The sequence below is a fragment of the Dromiciops gliroides genome, chromosome 3 (assembly GCF_019393635.1).
Source record: "Dromiciops gliroides isolate mDroGli1 chromosome 3, mDroGli1.pri, whole genome shotgun sequence".
Classification (NCBI taxonomy): domain Eukaryota; kingdom Metazoa; phylum Chordata; class Mammalia; order Microbiotheria; family Microbiotheriidae; genus Dromiciops; species Dromiciops gliroides.
The window spans coordinates 190,554,093-190,578,054 of NC_057863.1; positions in this window are offsets into that span (position 1 = coordinate 190,554,093).

A 23,962-nucleotide genomic window follows, 5' to 3' on the forward strand; every position below is an offset into this window, starting at 1 on the left:
GACCTGGATTCACATCTCAGCTCTATCACTAGTTACCAGCATAATCCTAGATAAATTATTTAAACTATTTAAGCTTCATTTGCATCATCTGTTAAATACTTAACATTCCCAGGTTTTTCAGAAGAAAGAATTTTCTATATAAATGTGAATTGTTATTATGTAAATTTATTTACCAGGAAAGGTGTTGAGATTTTCTAAAGTGAGAAAACCAAAGAAATCTCTCAGCTTTTGTGTCAAATCATTTGCATAAGACTAGGAGCTAGATGTTAAAAAAAAACTCTCTTTTGGGAAAGAAGATATCATACCACACCTAACTCCTAATTTGTTTATACTCTGTCAGAGCCTTTCATTTTGGATATGTCACAAAAAGAGCTGATTTCCTCTTGTGTATTAATCCATTTGATATGCTTATGCATGTGCATTACAGGAAGTAGTTTTACAGTGTCTTATCTTTCCCACGGAAAAAGTTCACTAAGGATTATGTAGAAGAAAAATCAGTACTGAGTAGTGAATGAGGATTCAAGCTAGTGTTCTTAGAAAGTGAAGCTGGACCGTGTTCTAATTCAAAATAGGTACATTTTGAAAGCTATAAGCAAAGAAAACTGAATTGAGACACTTTGCCCAAAGGAGATACATACATACATACATGTGTGTTCTTTGTTTGTTGCACTGTTAAATATTCAGTCACTAATCCTGATTTTTTTTTAAGCCTAGGAAATTAGGGAGTTTAATATATTTAGAAAGATGAGTAAAAGCTTGTGCAAAAAGTAGATTCTCCAGTTTATTTCACAAATAAAATTTAAAAAACTGGGTTGGGAGGACAGAACTAATGAATTAAAGAGTGAAATATATTTTAATTTTAATAATTAATGAGGAAAATCAGAATGAAGGCAACCTTTGATTGCCTCATTACATGGGAGGAGAATTAATAAGATAATAAGGCAGCTTAAGTGTGATATTGGATACAGCACTGAACCTGGACTCAGGAAGACCTGAGGTCAAAAATAGTATCAGACAGCTGTGTCACCCTAGGTTAGTCATTTAACTTCTATTTGCCTCCAATTCCTCAACTCTAAAATGGTACTTATAATAGCACCTATCTTCCAGGATTGTGAGGATCAAATTAGATAATGTTTGTAATGTGCTTAACAGTGCTGAGCACAGAATAAGCACTATATAAGTGCTAGGAATGATTATGTGGTAAAATTCCAGAACAACTGTATGAAAACCAAGATGATTAATTTGTAAAATTTCCTTATTTTTCAGAGGAACTGTATGAAAACCTAGCCCAACAAATCAAAGTTCCCTTATGGTAACAGAGATTGAACCTGGTTGATAAACAAATAATCAGACATTCTTGAGATCAATGGAAAGACAAACCAAGTAGACTTCTTTTGAATCTTCTAGAGACACCATTGTCTGTTGTGTTCTGTTCCCCAACACCCCTGAGCCAATTGGGGGATACATGTATCTTCTTATTTGCAAAACTCCCCAGGGCTTCTTGCTACACATCCACAATGTTTGCTTTCAAGGAGTGAGCTATCACACTGATTTGTATTGTACAACTGGAATAAGAGCATTCTGTTGTAAACCAGGAAGCAGGCAGTTAAGCAATTCTAACCCTAGCTGATCCAGAGACTGCACAACTTCCTTTTACAACTGCTTAAATATTCTTCTCTTTCATATATCATTGAAATTCCTTGAGATTGCCCATACATTTGCATGTAACCCAGTTGTTCAGAAGAATAAAAATGGGTGCTTGTCTTTAAACCTGTGATTCATGCTGCTTATGTTTTTTGGGGGACAGGTTTCTAGTTAGCAGTATATAATCCTTATATTTATTTAAAGACTTTATTTACATAGAATGCAAATTGGCCTCTGCAAATTCTACCCATTACTTCTAGTTCTTGCGTCTGTGGCAAAACAAGCCAAGTTTAAACCTTCCTTTAAAGCCCTTCAAATACTTGAAAATCACTATCAGTTTCCTTTAAAAATTTCTCTTCTTAAGCTATATATTGTAATTTTTTCAACCAGTATGACATGACATAGTCTTCTGTTCTTGTCCAGCTAATCAATGTGTTTCCTAACTTGTGGCATGCAGACATGAATACAATATTCCGGATGTATTATGACCAAGAAAGTACCAAAGTACATTGATACTTCCTTTCATAGAGTTAACACTGACATAACATTTTGAAGTTTGCAAAAGACCTTACATTTATTATCTCATTTGATCCTTACAACAAGTTGGTAAAGTACATGCTAATATTATCCACATTTTACATATAAGGAAATCAAAGCAGGTAGTTTTTTAAGTGATTTGATCTCATTTAAGAGATCCTTCAGGAGACCTCCATTCAGGGTGGTTTTCCTAACACCAAGTCCAGCATTCTATCCAATGTTTGAATGCTATACCCTCTAGTGTAGGATTACATTGGGAAATAAAGACCAATATAATTTGGCTGGATTATATTTATGTGAGAGTGCACAGATTCATAAAATCATACGTAGATATAGAACTTAAAGGAACATTGGACATCATTTAATCCAATCCTTTCATTTTGTAGATAAAGAAACTGAATCCCAGAGAGGTATCAAGATATTACCAAGGTCACATAGATCATAGGGGGCATATCCAAAATTCAAAGCCAAATACTTTGACTCCAAATCTGGTATTCTTGCCATTGAATCAGACTAGAGACAGATTGTAGAAGCCAATGAATGCCAAGACAGACACTAAAACTTTATTTACTAAATTGGAGTGGTGATCACAATGGTGTACTAGGATTGCAACTGGATTGCACATGGATTGGATGAGGTAGAGAGACAAATTTGGAGATTCTTATGCTTGTGTAACGATTGGAATAACGCCACCTGCTGGATACTTACTGTAGAAGAGTTCTGCCCATGAAGCGAAGGTCTTTGAGGGCAAGACCAGGCATCAGGAAGTGACGCGGACGAGTGGGAGGAGGAAGGAAGAGACTGGCGCTCGGTCTGGGGCTCTTTCCTTTGGACTCGGGCGGAGAAGGGAGCTAGAAATGTGCTCTCCCTTTTATAGATAGGAATCTAGGCCTTTCTCTCTCTCTCTTTACCAAATTCTTGTTTTCCTTAATAAATGCTTAAAAGCCTAACTCTTGCTAAAGCTTATAATTTATTGGCGACCACTCATTAGATATTTTAGACAGACTAGCTAGAATTTTAACCCTTGACACTTGTTTAGACAATCAGAAAGAAGGGTCTTTACTGATGTGGTTATAGTGCAAGTGGAGAATAGGCGTCTGATTCTCAAGACACTCCAGTGGTAGAAACAGTGGAACATAGCAAGTCATTACATATCTGGAATGAGGAACAAGGGAGAGACCTAGATGTATTAGAATTTTCAAATTTGAGTAGCTGAAATAATTTCCTCTTTAAAATCATCCTTGTTAATATCATATGTTTCTATTAAACTTATATTTTACAATACATTCCCTTCCCCCTCACAGAAAACCATCTTTTTTAACAAAGGTATATAAAAAGATCAATTGTCCTTTAATTCTGCAAAAAGAGGGAGGTGCCTTTTCACATTTATTTAGATTTCAGTCTGTTTATTACAATTTCATAACACTTTGTTCAATTGCTTAATTTTCATTCTTTATATTTACATAACTATACTCAACATATATATAGTTTTCCTGGTTTTGCTTACTCTACTTTTCATCAATTAATAAACAATTTCTCTATGCTTCCCTGTATTCGTAATTTTTTTTCTAATAGCACAATGATATTCCATTACATTCAAGAAGTAACATTTGTTTAGTGATTCTCCAATCAGTAGATGTTTACTTTCTAATTCTTTTCTCCTAAAAAAACGTGCTGCTTTAAATATTTTGGCATACATGGGGCCTTCCTCTTTATTACTGAGGTTAGTAGTACAAATTTCAGAGTCAAGAAGCAATGACATTTTAGTAATTTCAATTGAATAATACCAAATTTTTTTTCCCCAAAATTGTTAGACCAAATCAGAGTTCCACTGTGTATCAATGGATTTAAATCTTTTCAGAAGGCTTCCGACCTTTATTATACTTATCTTTTGTTATTTTTTGCATTAGGAAAAACCTCAGGGCTGTTTTCAGTAATATACTGTTAAATGTTTAACAATCAGCTCCTCTCTGGGGGAAAAAAGTATTCATGACACACTGTATTTTTAACATTTTATCCATCATTTTCTTATGTCTAGACAATCAACAAATTGACAAATCTAGTCCTATTTTGCAGCATTTTCCAATTTCCACAATATAAATGCTCACAATAAAATTTTAATAATTGACTCATAAATTAGTTCAAGCTAGCTTCAGCAAACCCTGGAAATTGTTTCAATTTGCATTTCTATCAGTCTTAGTGATTTGGAGCAAAGTTTTCAGTAATTTACAAATCTTTTCAGTACTCTTGGTTCATTTTGTGATAAAATAATGGAATTTAGCAGATGCCCAGGGGCCCCACCTGATTGATTTAGTATTGTTTGAATTGGGTGAGAATGAGAAACTGATTAAGTACCAACTTAAGGATGATTAGATTGTAGCCACACCTGGCCAGCCCTGAGTGACTTGCTGGTGTACTACTGACATCAGCAGGGGACCACTCTCAGCCAACCAGCTTGAAAGACCTCCCCTTTGGGGGAGAGAGAGAGAAAGTAGAAAAGAGAATGCTGGCTCAGAGAAGCAGTCTTTCCTTTTGGTGAACATTGTGAGTGCACTGGAGAGGGACTGCACAGCTGACCCTCATTGAAACTATGGACCCCAGGTGGTAAGTTTGTGGAAGTGAGGCCAGCTCTTCAAGCTAGCTGAACTGGAAGCAAGTTTGGGGTTTGAGTCAGTCTTTGCTAGAGCCAGGGAGCTTATTCATTTTTCCCTTCCCCTATTCCTTTGTCACTGGCTTTATTAACTTCACCTTTGTTGTAAATTTTATCCCCAATAATAAAACCTGGTTTGTTTGTGGAAAAGAGACTGTTAATCTCCTTTCTTATTATCATGGGAGAAATAACTAAAAAAGGCAGTTTGGAAGGAAGGAAACTTTGGACATAGAGGACTCTTATTATTTTCTAAACCCCAATATTGCGGTGAGACACCCAATTAACTCTCACCATAATAAATTTGGCCCCTACAATGTCCTTTGACCACTTATCTAAAAGGGAATAGCTTTTTGTCCTCTACATTTCTGTTAATTGCTTTTTTTCTGCTTTGAAGCATTTCAATTTAATCAAATAAATATTTAAGTACTTAGTATTTACGATCTTATTTCTAAGGGAAAATGAGGGGATAGGTTGTTTGCTTTCATAAAAAAAATCAGTTTTACAAAGGAAGATTTGGTAAATTTAAGTATAGTTTTATGAATTCACTTCTTATACCTTAAATTCATTTCTGATTGTCCAGTTAGGGAAGAAAGGAATTTAAATCTCAAGAACTGCCCTTTTACTGTGTATACCCTTTGACCCAGTAATACCACTACTAGGTCTGTATCCCAAAGAGATCGTAGCAAAGGGAAAAGGAACTACACGTACAAAAATAATTTTAGCAGCTCTCTTTGTGGTAGCAAAGAATTGGAAATCAAGGGAATGCCCATCAATTGAGGAATGACTAAACAAGTTGTGGTTTTGAATGTAATGGAATACTATTATGCTGTAAGAAACAATGAGCAGGAGGAGTTCAGAGAAACCTGGAAAGATTTAAGTGGACTGATGCTGAGTGAAGTGAGAAGAACCAGGAGAACATTGTACACAATAACAGCAATATTGTATGATGATCAACTGTGATAGACTTGGCTCTTCTCAGCAGTGCAATGATACAAGACAATTCCAAAGAATTCATGATGCAAAATGTTCTCCACATCCAGAAAAAAAAAAAAACAAAAATAAAACAAAATAAAACACTGGATTTTGAGTGCAGATTGAACCATACTGTTTCTACTTTTGGGTTTTTTTTCCTCTTTATTGAGGTTTTCCCCTTGTATTCTGATTATTCTTTCACAACATGACTAATGCAGAAATATGTTTAATGTTGTAAGGGCCAAATTTTAATTGGGGAGTATTAGTTAGGCAGCTTGCCGTAATATTGGGGTAAGGAAGGAGATTAACAACCTCTTTCAAAAAAACATGAAACAGGGTTTATTAACAAGAATGAATTTAAAACACAAGTAAGATTAGGAGAACTAGGGACAAGGAAAAAAAGGAATAGGGGAAGGGAAATAATATGACCTGGAATCATGCCAATCAGACTCAGCTGTTCCCAAAAAGCAAAATGGCTGTGCCCTGTCTCTCTCCCTCTCACATGCCAGAATGGAGAATCTCCTCCCTTCTCCTTCCCAGAAAACCCCGGGCTGTCTGCACACAGCCCCAAGCTAATTGGCTGTCAGCCCTGATTGACAGTCACATGACTGCCCTCACTGGGCTTCTAGTCATTATAATTTGGCCAGGCCCATGTAGGCATCAGCACTTGGTAATGACCTCAGCTGCAGCACCATGGCTATGGCTATAGTTAATGGGTGGAGCACTGTGCTGGCATGGAGGCAGCCACGTCAGCTAGGGAGCACTGCGGGGCTTCTCATTTTAGCCAAAGATGGGGTCATAGAAACCTCAAGTCACAATTAATTCTTTATAATGTGATTGTACATATATAATCTATAACAGATTGCTTTCTGTCTTGGAGAGGGGGAAGGGAAGGGTGGGAGGAAGAAAAAATTTGGAACTAAAAACCTTATGAAAACAAATGTTGAAAACTATCTTTACATGTAACTGGAAAATAAAAAAATACTTTAATGATTTAAAAAAAAAAAGAACTGCCCTTTGTATTCTCCAGTCTTCCCCTTTGGGGAATCAGAGATCTACATTCTATTTAAGAGAGGTTTGCCTTGGTTTACAAAGGGTATAGGTAGTTTAATAACACTAGTCATTATTCCTTATTGCTATTGAAAATGGCTGAATCAGTTCACAATTCAAACAAAAATGAATTAGTTTCCCAGTTTTCCCACATCCCCTCTAACATTTATCAATTTTCCTTTCAATCATTTTAGTGTGTCTAGTAGGTGTAAAATGATATCTCAAGGTTGTTGTTTTTTCCAAGTATGATCAATTTATTAGTTAGGATAACAGTAACCAATAAATTAGGACAATGATCTATAAAGACCAAAGACCATTAAGGCAGGACTTACTACCCTTCATATAGTTTTGGGAAGTACAAGAGAGCAAAGAACAGGAAGCATAACAGATGGAAAGCAAATATGATTGGTCACAAAGTCCAAAGTATCATAAGTGGCAAAAACAATATGATTGGCTGGACATTTGGGACTAACAACAATCCGTTTTTCATTTTTTTCTTTTTTTGTATTGAATAGAATTTTATTTTCAAAATATACTTAAAAACAAATTTTAACATCAATTTTTTAAAACTTTGTGTTCCAGATTCTCTTCCTCCCTCCATTCCCAACCCCCACCTATGAGAAATCAAGCAATTCAAAATGAGTTATACATGAGTGGTTATGGAAAACATTTCTCACATTAGCTAGGTTGTGAGAGAAAACAGTCAAAAAAAAATCCAAAACTTCAGATGAAGGAATTGTCAAAGAGGAAAAAATTTTTTAAAAAATGTGTTTCCATCTGTTTTCAGATACTATTAGTTCTTTCTCTGTAGATGGGTTGTAATATTCATAAGTCCTTCAGGGCTATATTGGATCATTGCCTTGTCGAAAATAACCACATGCTTCCCAGAAGATCATCTTACACTATTGTTGTCATTTTGTATACAGTACCTTTCACTCTGCTTCAGTTCATGTAGGTCTTTCCAGGTTTTCCTGATAGTATTTTGTTCATCATAACCTGTATATGGTACGTAAAACTTGACAGAGAATTTTCTTCATAATAGCCCAGCAAAGTAGGTACCATACATTTTGCCATTATAATCAATCATCATAACTATTTCCCTCCATCCTATTCCCTTCCCATGATATTTACTCTATTTTCTATCTTCTTTTAACCTCCTCAAAAATGTTTTACTTCTGACTATCCCCTCCCCTGCTCTGCACTCTCTTTTGTCACCCTTCCTTCCTTTTCCTCTTCCACTCCTAATTTCCTGTAGAGTTAAATAGATTACTCCCCACAACTGGGTGTGAATGTTATTCCTTCCATTAGCCCACTCTGATGATATATATATATATATATATATATACATACACACACACACACACACATATATATATATATATATAGTTTTTGAGCTAATTTTGTGTTCTAAATTTTCCTTCCTCCCTCCCTCCTCAACCCTCCCTTATGAAATCAAGAAATTCAATATGTCATCCTTTTGCAGTAATGCAGAACATCTTCACCTTCCTCAAAAGTGTTTTGCTTTTTACTGCTCCCTCCCCCAATCTGCCCTTTCCTTCTTCCCCTCCCTCGGGGCAAGAATATAATACTATACCTACTTGAGTATCTGTATTCCTAATCAAAAATTCCACTTGATCATAATATATATAATATATATTGTTGTAAGCTTTTAGCTATTGTTTCATTTAGGATTTTTGCACCCATATTCATTAGTCAAATTGGTCTATAATTTTCTTTCTTTTTACTTTTCCTGGTTTGGTTATCAGTATCATATTTGTTTCATAAAGAGAGTTTGGTAGGATCCCTTCTTTACTGATTATTTCAAATAATTTATTTAATATTGGAATTAGTTGATCTTTAAATGTTTGATAGAATTCACTTGTAAATCCATCTGGTCCTGGTGCTTTTCTCTTAGGAAGCTCATTTATGACCTATTCAATTTCTTTTTTTCTAAAATATGTCTCTTTAGATATTCTATTTCCTCTTCTCCTAATCTATGCAATTTTATTGTATTTTTCCATTTCACTTAAATTGCTAAGTTTATTGGCATAACATTGGACAAAATAACTCCTTATAATTGCTTTAATTATATCTGTATTAATGGCATATTCACCCTTTGCATTTTTAATGTTGGTGATTTGGTTTTCTTCTCTCTCTTTTTTAAATCAAATCAACCATTTATCTATTTTTTTTTGTTTTTTCATAAAACCAACTCCCATGTTTACCTATTAATTCAATGGTGTGTTTATTGTTTAACTGGGGATTTTAATTTTTTCTATTTTTTAATTGCATTATCAATGTGTTAGTCTGAGCTTTCTTTATTTTATTGATGTAGGCATTTAGACATATAAATTTTCTTCTAATTACTGCTTTTGCTGTTGCTGTATACCATATATTTGATATGTTGTATCATCATTCTCTCTCTCTCTCTCTTTTTGGCAGGGCAGTGAGGGCTAAGTGACTTGCCCAGGGTCACACAGCTAGGGTCAAGTGTCTGAGACCAAATTCGAACTCAGGTCCTCCTGAATCCAGGGCCAGTGCTTTATCCACTGCACCATCTAGCTGCCCCATATTATCATTCTCTTTAAAGATATTATTGTTTCTATGTTTCATTCTTCTTAAATTAATGATATTTTATTATTTCTAATTACATATAAAGATAGTTTTCAACATTCATTTTTGTAAGATATTGAGATCCAAATTTTTCCTTCCTCCTTTCCCTCTCCAAGATAGCAAGCAATGTGATATAGGTTATACATGTACAATCATGCTAAACATATTTCCACATTAGTTATGTTGTGAAAGAAGAATCAGAACAAAAGGGGAAAACCACAAGAAAGAAAAACAAGTGAAAATAGTATTCTTTAATCTGCATTCAGACTCCATAGTTCTTTCTCTGGATGTGGATAGCATTTTTTCATTATAAGTCTTTTGGAATTGTCTTGGATCATTATGTTGCTGAAAAGTGCTAAGTATATCATAGTTGATCATCTATGATTTATTCTTTAACCCACTCATTCTTTAAGATCAGGTAATTTAACCTCCTACTAGTTTTTAATCTATGTTTCCTTGTTCCCTTACTAAATATAATTTTATTGTATTGTGATCTGAAAAGGATACTTTTAATATTTCTGCTTTTCACTATAAAAGTTTTATGCTCTAATATGTGGTTGATCTTTGTAAAGTTACCATAAACTGCTGAGGAAAAGTGTATTCCTTTCTATTTCCATTCAGTTCTCTCCACATATCCATCATATCTTATTTATTTTACTTTATTATTTGGGGGAGGGGCAATGAGGGTTAAGTAACTTTCCCAAGGTCACACAGCTAGTAAGATCTTATTTATTTTTTGCTTATATTTATCTAGTTCTGGATGGGAACATTAAAGTCCCCTTTTACTATCTATCTCCACCTGTAATTCATTTAACTTTTAACAATTTTGATTCTACAATATCTAGCACACATAGGTTCAATATTGATATTGCTCCATTTTCTATTGTACCTTTTCTCAACATTTAGTTACACTGTTTATCTCTTTTAATTAAATCTACATTAGCCTTAACTTTGTCTGAGATTGTAATTGTTACCCCTGCCTTTTTTTGTATCAGCTGAAGCATAACAAATTTTACTCCACCACTTCATTTTAACTCTGTGTATATGCCTCATTGTTTAATGTGTTTCTTTTTTTTTTTTTTGGCTTGGCTTTTTTGGCTTTGGCAAGTGTCTGAGGCTGGATTTGAACTCAGGTCCTCCTGAATCCAGGGATGGTGCTTTATCCACTGTGCCACCTAGCTGCTCCCCTACTATGTTTCTTTCTAAACAACAACTGTTGGATTCTGATTTTTCAATCCATTCTGCTATTTCCATTTTATCTAATTCACATTCAAAGTTATAATTACCAATTGGAATGTAGGAAAAAGTAAACAGAAAAAGGTAGACATAAGAAAAAGGAAAAACATAGAAAAAATATAAAAAGCAGCAATTATCTCATAAAATGGGACATGAACTAATACTGGTGGTTTTGGAGGGCTCGTAATATTGGAACTTTACTCTCATTTTGTCAGAAGAGGAAATGTGTACATCTGGAGAGGTATAGAAATCTTCTGAACTTTTATAGAGGTGAGAAAACTGGGATACAGAGTAAGGGAGAGGGAGGGTGTATGGTGGGGTAGAAGATAAGGGAGGAACTTTTATAGGGTAGTGTAAAATACAAAATAAGTGGATAAGGGGAGAAGATGATGTAATAGGAATAAGGTAAAAAGAGAGGTTATGAAGGAAAATAGGGAGTAAAAATAAATTTGCAAATAATAATTATAATTTCAACATGAATGGGATGAACTTTTACATAAAATGGGATAGAGATCAAAACACCTGTCTGCAAAGAGAAATGCCTTCTTTTATACATAACTTGAAATATGCTTCTCCTGTGCAGGAGCACACTTGATATAGATTTTTTCCCATATCTCAAAGGATAGGTCTTTCAAGCTTCTAAAATTATGTCAGATAAGTATTTTCAGCAATAAGAAGTTAATTTGATTGACTTTGCAATTTCAAAATCTTAATTTGTCTACTTTTTTCATTTAATGACTGGAATTGGTACAAATTATCTTACCTTATCAGCTGATGATTAGTAATCTTTCATTTTGAATATAATCATAGAGCATGGATTTCTGACTGTAAAAAAGAGAGGAAAATTAACTATTTCATGATGCCATTATGTCAAAAATTCACTGTATTTTCACTAATGGTGAAATTTAAATGACGCCTTCAGATTATAAACTAAACACAAATTTAATTCAACATTTTAAACTTTGATTCTGAGTTAGCCTATGTGTCATGTACAAATTGTATCTTATTAGAGAAGACAATTAAAAAAAACAATCAGATCGAAGGGGGAAAGGAGGTTGTAGCCTTTTCACCTTGTACTGGATTAATTATAGCCTGCAAATTAGTATCAAAAGTTCATACTACATTGATACAGATTTATCAAGAGTCTATGCAAATATATAAGTTCAATTAGCATGAGTTCTGAATGAAGAGATCAATGAGATTCCCCTGTTTAGCTAGGGATGATTTTTTTTTCAGGGGTTGAGGGATAGAGGGTAGTTTGCAGAAGTATTTGCTGTTATGCTGTCAGGTAAAGCTTTAGGAAGGACATGAGATTTAACTATCTTAACATAAACTCAATATATTGATAAATTGGAAGCAATACTGAAATTCTCAGATGTTTCAGCACCCTGTATGAGTGCATTTGTAAAAGAATAACTACCTTGACTTGTTTGGGCTCCATAATTATCCATATAACTGAGAAGAGCTGTATAAGGACTGGCTGTATTGAATAAGGAGCATAATTGCTTCACAATCCTTTGCTGTGACCAGAGTAAACCCAGCTGGACAGCCAGAAAATTAGTAACTCCAAAGCCAATTAGTCTCATACCAGCTTTGAAGCAGAGACTGAACCATTTGGTGGGTGGTCATTTATAGACCTTCAAGAGACATCCCTATCTTCAAAGACTTACCTGACTTTAGGTTATGAAATTATGCATATATCCTATTTATAGTCTTTTTTGGAGATGGCTTTATCTTTGGCAACTCCCCTAACTTTGTTTATGGGGCTCTCAGAATTATCCTGTTTTGTTTTTGTTTTGAGAGATGTCCTTATCATACTTTGTTAAATGCTTATCACAAAGTATGCCTTCTGGTTTGTGTATGAAAGACCACAGCCTTGACCCCTGGAATTCCTCACTGCCCCTTCCCTTGGCAATGGAAACCACTGAATTTAAGTCCAACTTTCCCTCCAAAATTCTTTACCTCACTTTCTTTAAAATGTGTATAAACCTACACAATCTTACCTGGTGTCCCACAGTTTGGATAGTGCCCATGTTAGATTTTTGTTTTCTTCCCTACTTAAAAAAACACACAAAAACAACAAACAACAACAATAAACCTTTCTGTAATTTCACAGGCATTGTCTTTTTCTGGTTTAATTGCATTTTAGGGAAAAGTGTATTTAAATCTCAAGAACTGGATATTGCATTCTGCATTCTTTGGTCTTCCTCTTTGGAAAAAGAGAGATCTAAATTCCCTCAAGAGAGCATTTGCCTTGGTTTACAACCCTTACCTTAAATAGAAAGGGAAAGAACATCACCTTCTTGGCATTACCATTATTCCAGTGCAATTCTGTTCGATTAGCACTTTTTCCCAATGGAAGAGTGGAATATCCTGTGTATGAATTGATAGTTAGCTTTTATATAGAACTTAGCTTTCTCATTTGCTCCTCAAAACAACTCCGTGGGAACAGCTAGGTGGTGCAGTGGATAAAGAACCTGCCCAGGATTCAGGAGGACCTGAGTTCAAATCTGCACTCAGACACTTGACACTTACTAGCTGTGTGACCCTTGGCAAGTCATTTAACCCTCATTGCCCCTCCAAAAAAAAGTCAAAACAATTCTGTGGAATAGATGCTTCTATTCCCATTTTTATAGGTGAGGATGTTGAGATGGAAGATGACTTTCCCAGTATCATACAACTAATATTTGAGGCAGGATTTCAACTCAGGTCTTTCTGACACCAAGTCCTGAACTCTATCCACAAACTGATTTACACAGCAAAAAAAAAAAGGGGGGGGGAGGGAAGGGGCAAAGAAGTATCTATAAACCAGGAGGCATTTTGAATGATACAATATAAAGACTTTAGTCAGCTGAGGGTAGCAAAGGAGCATCTCAAATGAAGGTTCTCACAAGAATTAATACCAGAGGTTAAACAAAACTATGTTTCCTTATTAAACGTTTTCCCTGTTTGCTTTTTTACATTTAATGGTTAGCTATTTTAGTGCTTACCAGTTCAACTTTGGGCTCAACAGTTTGGGGGGAAGGGGTCAGGAAAAGCTTAAAGGTTGTGGGATATATATATATATATATATACATATATATATATATATATATATATATACACACACATACATACACATACACACATACATATGTGTGTGTATATGTGTATATACATATATATAAAGGATACAGGTGCTGATTTGCATAGAATGAAAAAGCAAGCTAGTAATGTGATATTCAATAGAAATGAGCATTTGAGTAAGTTTCAACTACTTGATTTATTTACTTTATAGAAGGATATTAAGATTTGATAACAAAGTTGAAATTATATTTTATTATGAACATTATACTCCCCAGATCTAGAAACCATCTCATGATGGGAAATGTAGGTAACAACCAATGGGTTCTACAAAATACATATGCTAAATTGTACCAAAAGGCTTTACTCAGTCACTTTATTGTTTTGATAACTATTGCTAATGTTTTCAGCAAATGCTAGAATACGATCTACTAAACCTTAGATTTTCCATTATATAAATAATATATTGTATGGTAACTCCACATTCCTAAATCCATCTTGGGAATTCTTTTATTAGATATCTACATCTGTGGTATAATTTATACTGTGTCTTCTTGCTTAAAAAATAAATAACTTTTTACTATTGTGAGTGAAATTTTCCCTAACCCCTAGACATAAGTGATTTAACCGTGGTGGTAATCCAGCTTTGAGCATAGATATTGTGTAACTTGCCCTTTTATGTCTTCTGAATATTCTTTTCATAGTTTGAGTCAATGTGGTACTTGTAAACTTGACTCTTGACAATTGTCCCTCTCCATTGTGGTTACATGTTCAACCAATGGTCATGTATCAGCCTTGCAGTGATGTCCTTTTTCAAAAGGTACATTGTGGTTAACCACAATGCTGAAAATAGTATCTACTAAGCTGAAGGAATCAATCAACATCAAGACATATGGCCTGTGACTTTCGAAGTGTGTTTCATGATGAAAGACCTAACCATGTTGCTTTAGAACTAAGATGCAGGTCTTACTGTTCACTTCTTGTGATTAGTAGGCTAGATGGCCTTTGTCACTAAAGATAATGTTCAATGTATACATTTCTGTTCCATTTGCAAATCACTGAGGGTGCAATGGGAGGAGTATATGGGGCATAAATACCATCTCCTGGTACTGCTCAGGGTCTTTCAGGTCCTACCCCTGACTAAAGGGCTTTACTGTGAGAACAGTACTCTCTCAATAAACCTATTTTCTATGGCTTGGAGACTTTGTTGTTTCTATTCTTTTGTTAGACTTAGAAATTTTTGTGTCACTATGTCCTACCTTTGTTTCATTTAAGACAGATGCCTTGACAGGGCAGAGCCAAGATGGTGGAGAGAAGCTAGAAAGTTGCCTGAGCTCTCTCAAGTTTCCCTGAAAAACAACATTAAATCAAGCCTCTAAATGGATTCTGAAACTACAGAATGTACAAAAAGACAGAGAGATACAACCTTCCAATTTGAGATAATTTAGAAGACTTTAGGAAAGGTTGATCTCACTTGGACAAAAGGGGAACTCAGCTCAGCTCACAGCACCGCGCAGCAAAGAGGAGGTCTGGGCAAGTCAGCAGGAAGCTCTTGGCCACAGCAGAACAACTGAGGCCTCCTGATCCTGGCTCAGCAAGCTGGTGGTATAGCTGGTGCAGCAGCACCAGTGGAGAGGGCAGGCTGCCAGCTGGAAGGTCACCCACAGGACGGGTGCAACCAGGTGATTTAAAAAATCAATTGAGAGAGGTAGAAGAAACAATGGGGAGAGAAAGGAAAACAACATAAGAAAATTATTAAAAAATAATCAGCAGCTGGGAAAAGGAGGCACATTCCTTAAAAACTTAATTTCACCAAATGGAAAAGGTGCGAAGAAAACAATTCCTTAAAATTTTGAATTGGACAGATGGAAGATAATGATTCCCTGAGAGACCATGAATCAGTAAAACAGAATCAAAATAATGAAAAAATAGAAGAAAATGTGAAATACCTCATTGGAAACACAGCTGGCCTGGAAAATAGATCCAGGAGAGACAATTTGAGAATTATTGGAGTGCCTGAAAGCCATGATCAGAACGAGTCTAGACAATATATTCCAGAAAATTATCAAGGAGAACTGCCCTGATATTATAGAATCAGAGGAAAAAATTGTCATTGAAAGAATCTACCCATCACCTCTTGTAAGAAACCCAAAAGGAAAACTCCAAGGAATATTTTTGCCAAATTCCAGAATTATCAGATTATGGAAAAAATACTCCAAGCAGCCAGAAAGAAGCAATTTGAGTATCATGGAACCATAGTCAGGATTACACAGGACATGGAAGCTTCAAAATTAAAGGATTAGAATGCTTGGAATATGATATTCTGGAAGGCAAAGGAGCTTGGATTGCAACCAAAAATCAACTACCCAGTAAAACTGATCATTCTCTTTCAGGGGAAAAGATGGACATTCAGTGAAATAGGGGACTTTCAAGGTTTCCCGATGAAAAGACCAGAACTCAATAGAAAATTCGATCTTAAAATACAAGACTCAAGAGAAGTTTAAAAAAGGCAAACAGGGGGAAAAAGTTATTCAATATGGTTAAACTGTTTACATCCCTACATGGGAAGATAATACTTATGACTCTTGAGAACTGTATCTCTATTTGGGCAGACAGAAGGAGTATATATAGAGGGTATAAATATGAATTGTCTTTGATGTGATGATATAAGAAAATTAAGGGATGGAAAAAGGAATTTATGGGGAGAAGAGGAAAGAGGAGGTGGAATGGGGTTAAGTAAATCATATGAAGAGGTGCAGAAAACCTATTACAATAGAGGGAAAAAAGGGAGGGGTGAGCATTGTTTCAACTTTATTCTAATTAGACTTGGTACAAAGAAGGAAAAACTATAACAATAGAGGGAAAGAAGGGAGGGGTAAGCATTGTTTACTCTCATCAGACTTGTGCAAAGAAGGAATAACATATGCATTCATTTGGATAAAGAAATTTAGCTTATTCTTTAGGGAAGTAAAGTGGTAAGGGAACAGGGGGGTACTGATGGAAGGGAGGGCAGAAGCAGGGGAGAAAAGGGTAAAGAAAAGAGAGGGGGGCTGATAAAAGGGAGGGCAGATTGGGGGAGGCCAGCACAAGAAGCAAAATGTTGGTGAGGAGGAATAGGGGGAAAGAAAGGGGGAAAAGTACAAAGAATGGAGGAAAATAGACATTTAGTAATAATATGTGTGAATGTAAATGGGATGAACTCTGCCATAAAATGGAAGGAAATAGAAGAGTAGATTAAAAACCAGAATCCTAGAATATGCTGTTTACAAGAAACACATCTGAAGCAGGGAGATACACTCAGAGTAAAGGCAAAAGGTTGGAGCAGAATATATTATGCTTCAGCTGAAGTAAAAAAAGCAGGGGTAGCAATCCTTATCTCAGCAAAGGAAAAACAAAAATAGATCTAATTAAAAGAGATAAGGAAGGAAACTACATCTTTCTAAAAGGTATGGTAGATAATAAAGTAATATCAATACTAAACATGCATGTGCCAAGTGGTATAGCACCTGAAGAAGAAGTTAAATGAGCTAGAAGAGGAAATAGACAGTAAAACTATACCAGTGGGGGGATCTGAATCTTCCCCTCTCAGAATTAGATAAATCTGGCTACAAAATAAATAAGAGAGAAGTTAAAGAAATGAATAGAATATGTTTAAAAATTAGATATGATAGATTTCTGGAGAAAATTGAACAGGGATCTAAAGGAATATACCTATTTCTCAGTGGTACACTGAATGTACACATATTCAAAAATTGACCATATATTAGGGCACAAAAATCTCATAGTCAAAGGTAGAAAGGCAGAAATAGTAAATGCATCCTTCTCAGATCATGATGCAATAAAAATTACATGTAATAAAGAGCCATGGAAAGGTAGACTGAAAATTAATTGGAAACTAAATCATTTCATTCTAAAGATTGAGTGGGCCAAACAACAAATCATGGAAAAAATCAGTAACTTCATCCAAGAGAATGACACTAATGAGACATCATACCAAAACTTATAGGATGTAGCCAAAGCAGTTCTTAGGAGAAATTTTATGTTTATAAATGCTTACATGATTAAAATATAGAAAGAAGAGAACAATGAATTGTGCATGCAACTTAAAAAGCCACAAAAAGAACAAATTAAAAATCCCTAGTTAAATACAAAATTAGAAATCCTGAAAATCAAAGGAGACTTTAATAAAATTGAAAGTAAGAAAGCTATAAAATTAATCAAGAAAACTAAGAGCTGGTTTTATGAAAAAAATCAAGAAAATATATAAACCTTTGGTTAATTTGATTAAAAAAATAAAGATGATCAATGAAGCAGAAATTAAAACAATAATTAGGAGCTATTTGACCCAACTATAGCTTGATATAAATTAATATTTACAAAAATAAAACTTCCCAGATTAACAGAAAGGGAAATAAAATCCTTAAATAAGTCCATCTTAAAAAAAGAAATTGAACAAGCCAACAATGAATTCCCTAAGTAAAAATCTTCATTACCATATGGGTTTACAAGTGAATTCTACCAAACACTTAAAGAACAATTAATTCCAATACTATGCAAATTATTTGGAAAAACAGGTGAAGATGGCATTCTACCATATTCCTTGCCTACTAAAACCAGGCAGAGCCAAAACAGAGAAACAAAATTATAGACAAATTTCCCTAATGAATATTGATGCAAAAATCTTAAATAAGGTATTAGAAAGTAGATTACCAGGATAATACACTATAATTAGGAATGCAGGGCTGGTTCAACATTAGGAAAATTATCAACATAATCAACCACATCAATAAGAAAACTAACCAAAATAATATGATTACCTCAATAGATGCAGAGAAAGCTTTTGACAAAATACAGCAACCATTCCTAATAAAACACTAGAGAGTTTAGGAATATGTGGAGCTTTCCTTAAAATAGTAAGCCGTATCTACCTAAAACTGTCAGCAAACATTATATGTAATGGAGATAAGATAGAGGTCTTCTCAATAAGATCAGGGGTGAAAAAAACAGGAATGTACTAGGAATGTTAGCTTTAGCAATCAGAGAAGAAAAAGGAATTAAATTAATTAGAATAGGCAAGGAGGAAACAAAACTATCACTCTTTGCAGATGATATGATGGTATACTTAGAGAATACTAGAGAATCAACTAAAAATTACTTGAAACAACAACTTTCACTAAGTTGCAAGATATAAAATAAATCCACATAAATCATCAGCATTTCTATACTTTCTATACATAGTCCAGCAGGAAGAGATAGAAAGAGAAATTCCATTTACAGTAATGGCAGACAACATAAAATACTTGGGAGTCTACTTGCCAAGACAAACCCAGGAACTCTATGAACACAACTACAAAACACTTTTCACACAAATGAAATCAGAACTAAATAATTGGAGGAATTTCAATTGCTCATGGGTTGGCCTAGCTAATATGATAAAAAATTATAATTCTACCTAAATTAATTTACTATGTTATTTTTAGCCTCAAGTAGATATACTTCTGTTATGCAATTTGAACCATTAAAAGCTTCTTCTTCTTCTTCTTTTTTTAATGAGGCAATTGGGGTTAAGTGACTTGCGCAGAGTCACACAGCTAGTAAGTGTTAAGTATCTGAGGCCAGATTTGAACTCAGGTACTCCTGACTCCAGGGCTGGTGCTCTATCCACTTCGCCACCTAGCTGCCCCCATTAAAAAGCTTCTTAGTGACACCTATTTCATAAATTTTTTCATCCTTCCAACTCATCCTAGTCTTAATAGGTAATGAAGGCCAGAGTATAGCTTATATATTTGGAAAGGTTTTTTAAACTATAGTGAATAGTCTAATGCCAGTTTATATTACAACTAAATAGAGAAATTTTGTCTACTTCTTTGACTCTTAGTGAAAAAACAATATTAATATAATATGCAAAAATTAAATCAAACTTGTTAATTTTATATGCAGGCAAGTTCTATGAAATTAGATTTAGAAATTGTTCTTGTTTCTCTTTCTTGCCTTTTCATTTGCTGGCTTATTTGATATTCTACCTTCCTGGTTTAGTGCATTTTGTTACCACTTCTTCTATTTCAGAATTTTACCATGATCTCCATAGTACCATCCCTGCTCTAATAGGAAGACACATCTTCTGAATCTAGCTGCACAATATTAAGTGTTGGGATATAACATTTTTTCATGTTAGAAACATCTGGAATTCACAAGCAACAAAGATATGTAAAAATGTCTGCCTCTTTAATAGCCACCCAAGGATGAGCTTATTAGAAGTCATTTACAAACATCTCATTAACTAGCATGTACAACTAAGTTTTATTTTAGCATCAAAAAAGTTCCATTTACAAGTGAAGTTGCTTAAAAAGATCTTTTTGGAAAAGGGTTTATGTTGGAGTTGGATCATACTATCAAACTGCCTTTTCAAATAATATAATGAAAGCTAATAATGTATTCAAGGGCAGGAATATGCTTTCCTGTTGTTGAGAGCTTACAAATACAAGTGGTCTATGACCCAAGAACTTCTCATTTCAAACAGATAGAGGTTTATGTACACCTCCTATATATGTATGTGTATATGTATATGTGTGTGTCTACACATACACAGAGTTATGGATATATCTTTTTAATGAATATTTAGTATTAATACTTGGAGATTCTTTGAAGTATATTAAGTTATACAACAATAAGACAAATATCGATCTGACTTTAATGTCACATGATGAACACGATGGAGTACTAGATGTTTTCTCTAATTAACTCAACCTCTCATACTTCTCCAAATAGAAATTATGTGCCAAAGATAAAGAAACTTCACCTGGCTCTATGATTTAGAACACCTGGAAATCAAAAGATTTTTTTTTAATTAAGTGACTTCTATACTGACCTCACTCAACACCACTTGCCTGCACTCCACCCTATGGGAAGGAAGCCTGTACTGGTGCACACATAAGATGAGGCAAGACTTACTCCTACACTCTGGTCCCTTCCCCCACAAATATTCCTGACTACAAAAGTTACCCAAGGCTGCATAGCCAGTTTGCAAAGGATCTCTTTAGGACATCCATGGACCAAGGGAAAAGAAAGGGACACATATCAGGACTTAAAAAAGAGTTCAATACCATATTCTATCCCTGCCTCTTCCCAGTGCCTCAGAGACCCAGACAGTGTGGCTGCTTTCTGAGCTGTGGGAGCCCAGCCAGAAAACAGAGGAACAAAGGATCTCCACTAAACCCAGTTATGGTCACTTCTGTCTACACAAAAGTCATCTGTGGCAGAAATATAGGCTGGTAAACCCTGAATTGCCCAAAATGGGAGGAGGCTGAAGCTCTTCAGGATTCAGCTCCCAAGGAAATCACCATCAAAGAAAGTGAATAAAAGGGGAAAATGAGAGGAAAAAAGAATGAAATTACCAAACATCTCAGGCAGGAGAAAATTAGAAGACTTTGAATATAAGCAAATAAATCACCAGGGAAATCATTAAGAGCAAAAAAGGAATATGGCTTCTACATCTAATAAATTAGTTCAGGAAACTATAAATAAATGATCTCAAATAAAGGAAAATGATCCAACACATTAATGAGACAGAGAACACTTTGAAATTTAAGGAAAACGTAGAAGCACAACACACTATTCCTGAATGGTTCAAAAGAGAAATGAGAATTATGGCCTGCATGCAAAGCTAATGAGCTTTTTTAATGTGTAGAAAAACTGGAATCTGAAATAATAAGCCTTACCAAAGAAACGAGAGAAAAATAATTAATTCAAAAAAGAACACGACAGGATGAAAACTTAACAAAATAATCCAGAAAATAATAGGTGAGAACAGCCCAGAATTTATGAACCTAGAAAATGAAATACTAATGGAAAAAAAATCACTGATCAATTCTGGAAAAGTTCTTCCTTTGTAGGTGCATAGGAATTTGGAGCCAAACATAAGAGGTCACTTCTTTCAACCATCTCTCTTTATGAATGAGGAAATTGAGGCCTAGATAGAGAATATAATAATGAGGGAGAGCTTTAGACTTGAAGTCAGAAAATAATTGGAATGAATTTCTGGCTTCACTAATTATTATTATGTAGACAGAATTAGGGACCTGTTGTGATTTCATTGGTACAGGGAACTGCCAGGTGAGGAAACTCCTTATGCTAATACAAGTTTGACCCTTCTCCACAACTTGAGTCAGAAAGTCTCCTACAGCTAAATGCCACCCAGAGTGAAAAAAATAAAGTATGTGTAAGAGATGGAACATCAATCCTGGCTTTGAGGGCAGAGCTTTATGTACAACACCATTCTTCTATAGTTAGGTTAACTTAGTCAAATTACTAAACTAACATCTATAAGATGATGATAATAATAACTTAAATATTAACAACGTCACAGGGTAGATTAAATGAGATAAAGTATTTTGTAACCCTAAAATGCTATATTGCTATGAATGACTATTGACTATAATTAGAACTAAGGAATTTACAATTATAATGATGAGATGAAAGCCCAACTTAGTCATATAAAATTAGATAATATTTAAGGTGAAGTAAATTACTAATGCTTATAAATTAAATGCATTCTACTTATATATGCATTTCTTCTTAACTTTCCCACCTTTTTCTGGTGTCAAATAATTTATAGGGTTTTTGTCTTTATGACATTTATTTATTTTTGATAAGTTTTTATTGATATTTTTCATTCCTATATCACATTAATATTCCTTGTGGAAATACATTACAACATGAAGGATATGTAAAGGAGGGGGAGGGAAGCAGTGATGTTCTGGGGTGAAATAAGGGGAATGTAACTTTTATAGTCTCAGAAAGAAGAACCTACATTAGAGTGCTCCCCCTCCCACTCCCAGAGGGACATCCCATATGACAAACAGTATTTTTTAGAGAAAATAGTCAACAGCACTGATCAATACATTGAAAAAATACATAAAATATGGGCAATATGTAACATCTGTCAACCTCTCACAAAGGGATAAGTTAGAGGTATTTTCATATAAATAGATTAGTAAATACAAAACCTATACCATGCAAGTGCCAAGTAGTGATACAGTTGAAAGAATGGTGTTCGGGGGTTGGAGTATATGAGTACCAGTCCAGCCTTTGTCATTTACTACTTGTATGACCTTGGATAAGTCACTACCTCAGCCTCAATTTTCTCAATGTATAAAGTGAAGTACATAGACTCTAAGGTTTTTTTCTGGCTTAAGGTCCCATGCTCCAAACTAGATAAATATGAGGAAGCTTATCCCCTGAAGTTTGGCTTCCCGGTAAGAAATTTTAGCAAGGAAAGGGCACCAGCCACTGGAAGGGAGAAGCTTGGCTATTTTGCAGGAGGTGGAAGTGGAATTTAACCTTGAATGAAGCCAGGAATGCTATGAGTTAGAAGCGAGGGAGGCATGTCTTGCAGGTATGATGAAATAATTTATATAAAGAAATGGATCAGAAAATGGTGTGTCATGTATGGGGAAGGGCAAAGAGGCCAATATGGGTAGAATATAGGATGCATAAATATGAGTAATGTGCAATAAGTCTAGTTAGATTATGAAAAGCTTTAAATTACAATTTACTTCATCCAAGAGACACTAGGGAGCCACAGAAGCTTTTTGACCAGAGAAGTGATGACCAGATTTGGGCACAAAGAATAATATTTTAGTAGCTATGTGAAGAACTAACCAGAAAGAGAAGATAGTCAAGGCTAAGAAACCAATCAGAAAGTAGAGATAAATAGGTTTGAATAATTTTTTTTTTTTTTGCGGGGCAATGGGGGTTAAGTGACTTGCCCAGGGTCACACAGCTAGCAAGTGTCTGAGGCCAGATTTGAACTCAGGTACTCCTGAATCCAGGGCCGGTGCTTTATCCACTGCGCCATCTAGCTGCCCCCGGGTTTCAATAATTTTAATGATACATGTCTCACTTGTAAGGGCTTAGGCTAATTAATGAGTACCACATTTAAAATGGAAAGTTTTAGCACATCAGTCAAATCCCATTATGACAATGTCCAAGGAACTATTTAAATTCTTAAAATTTTCTTGTACTATTCACCTTCTGAAATAAGAAAATCATTGACTGAGGTTTAGGTATTATGTTAAAATTAATTATAATGGTATTTAAAATTTACATGTATCCCATTTACTATACAAAAATCTTTTTTTTTTTCAAGCATCAAATTTTAGTACCTATATCTCTTGTATACATTACCATCTTTGTAGT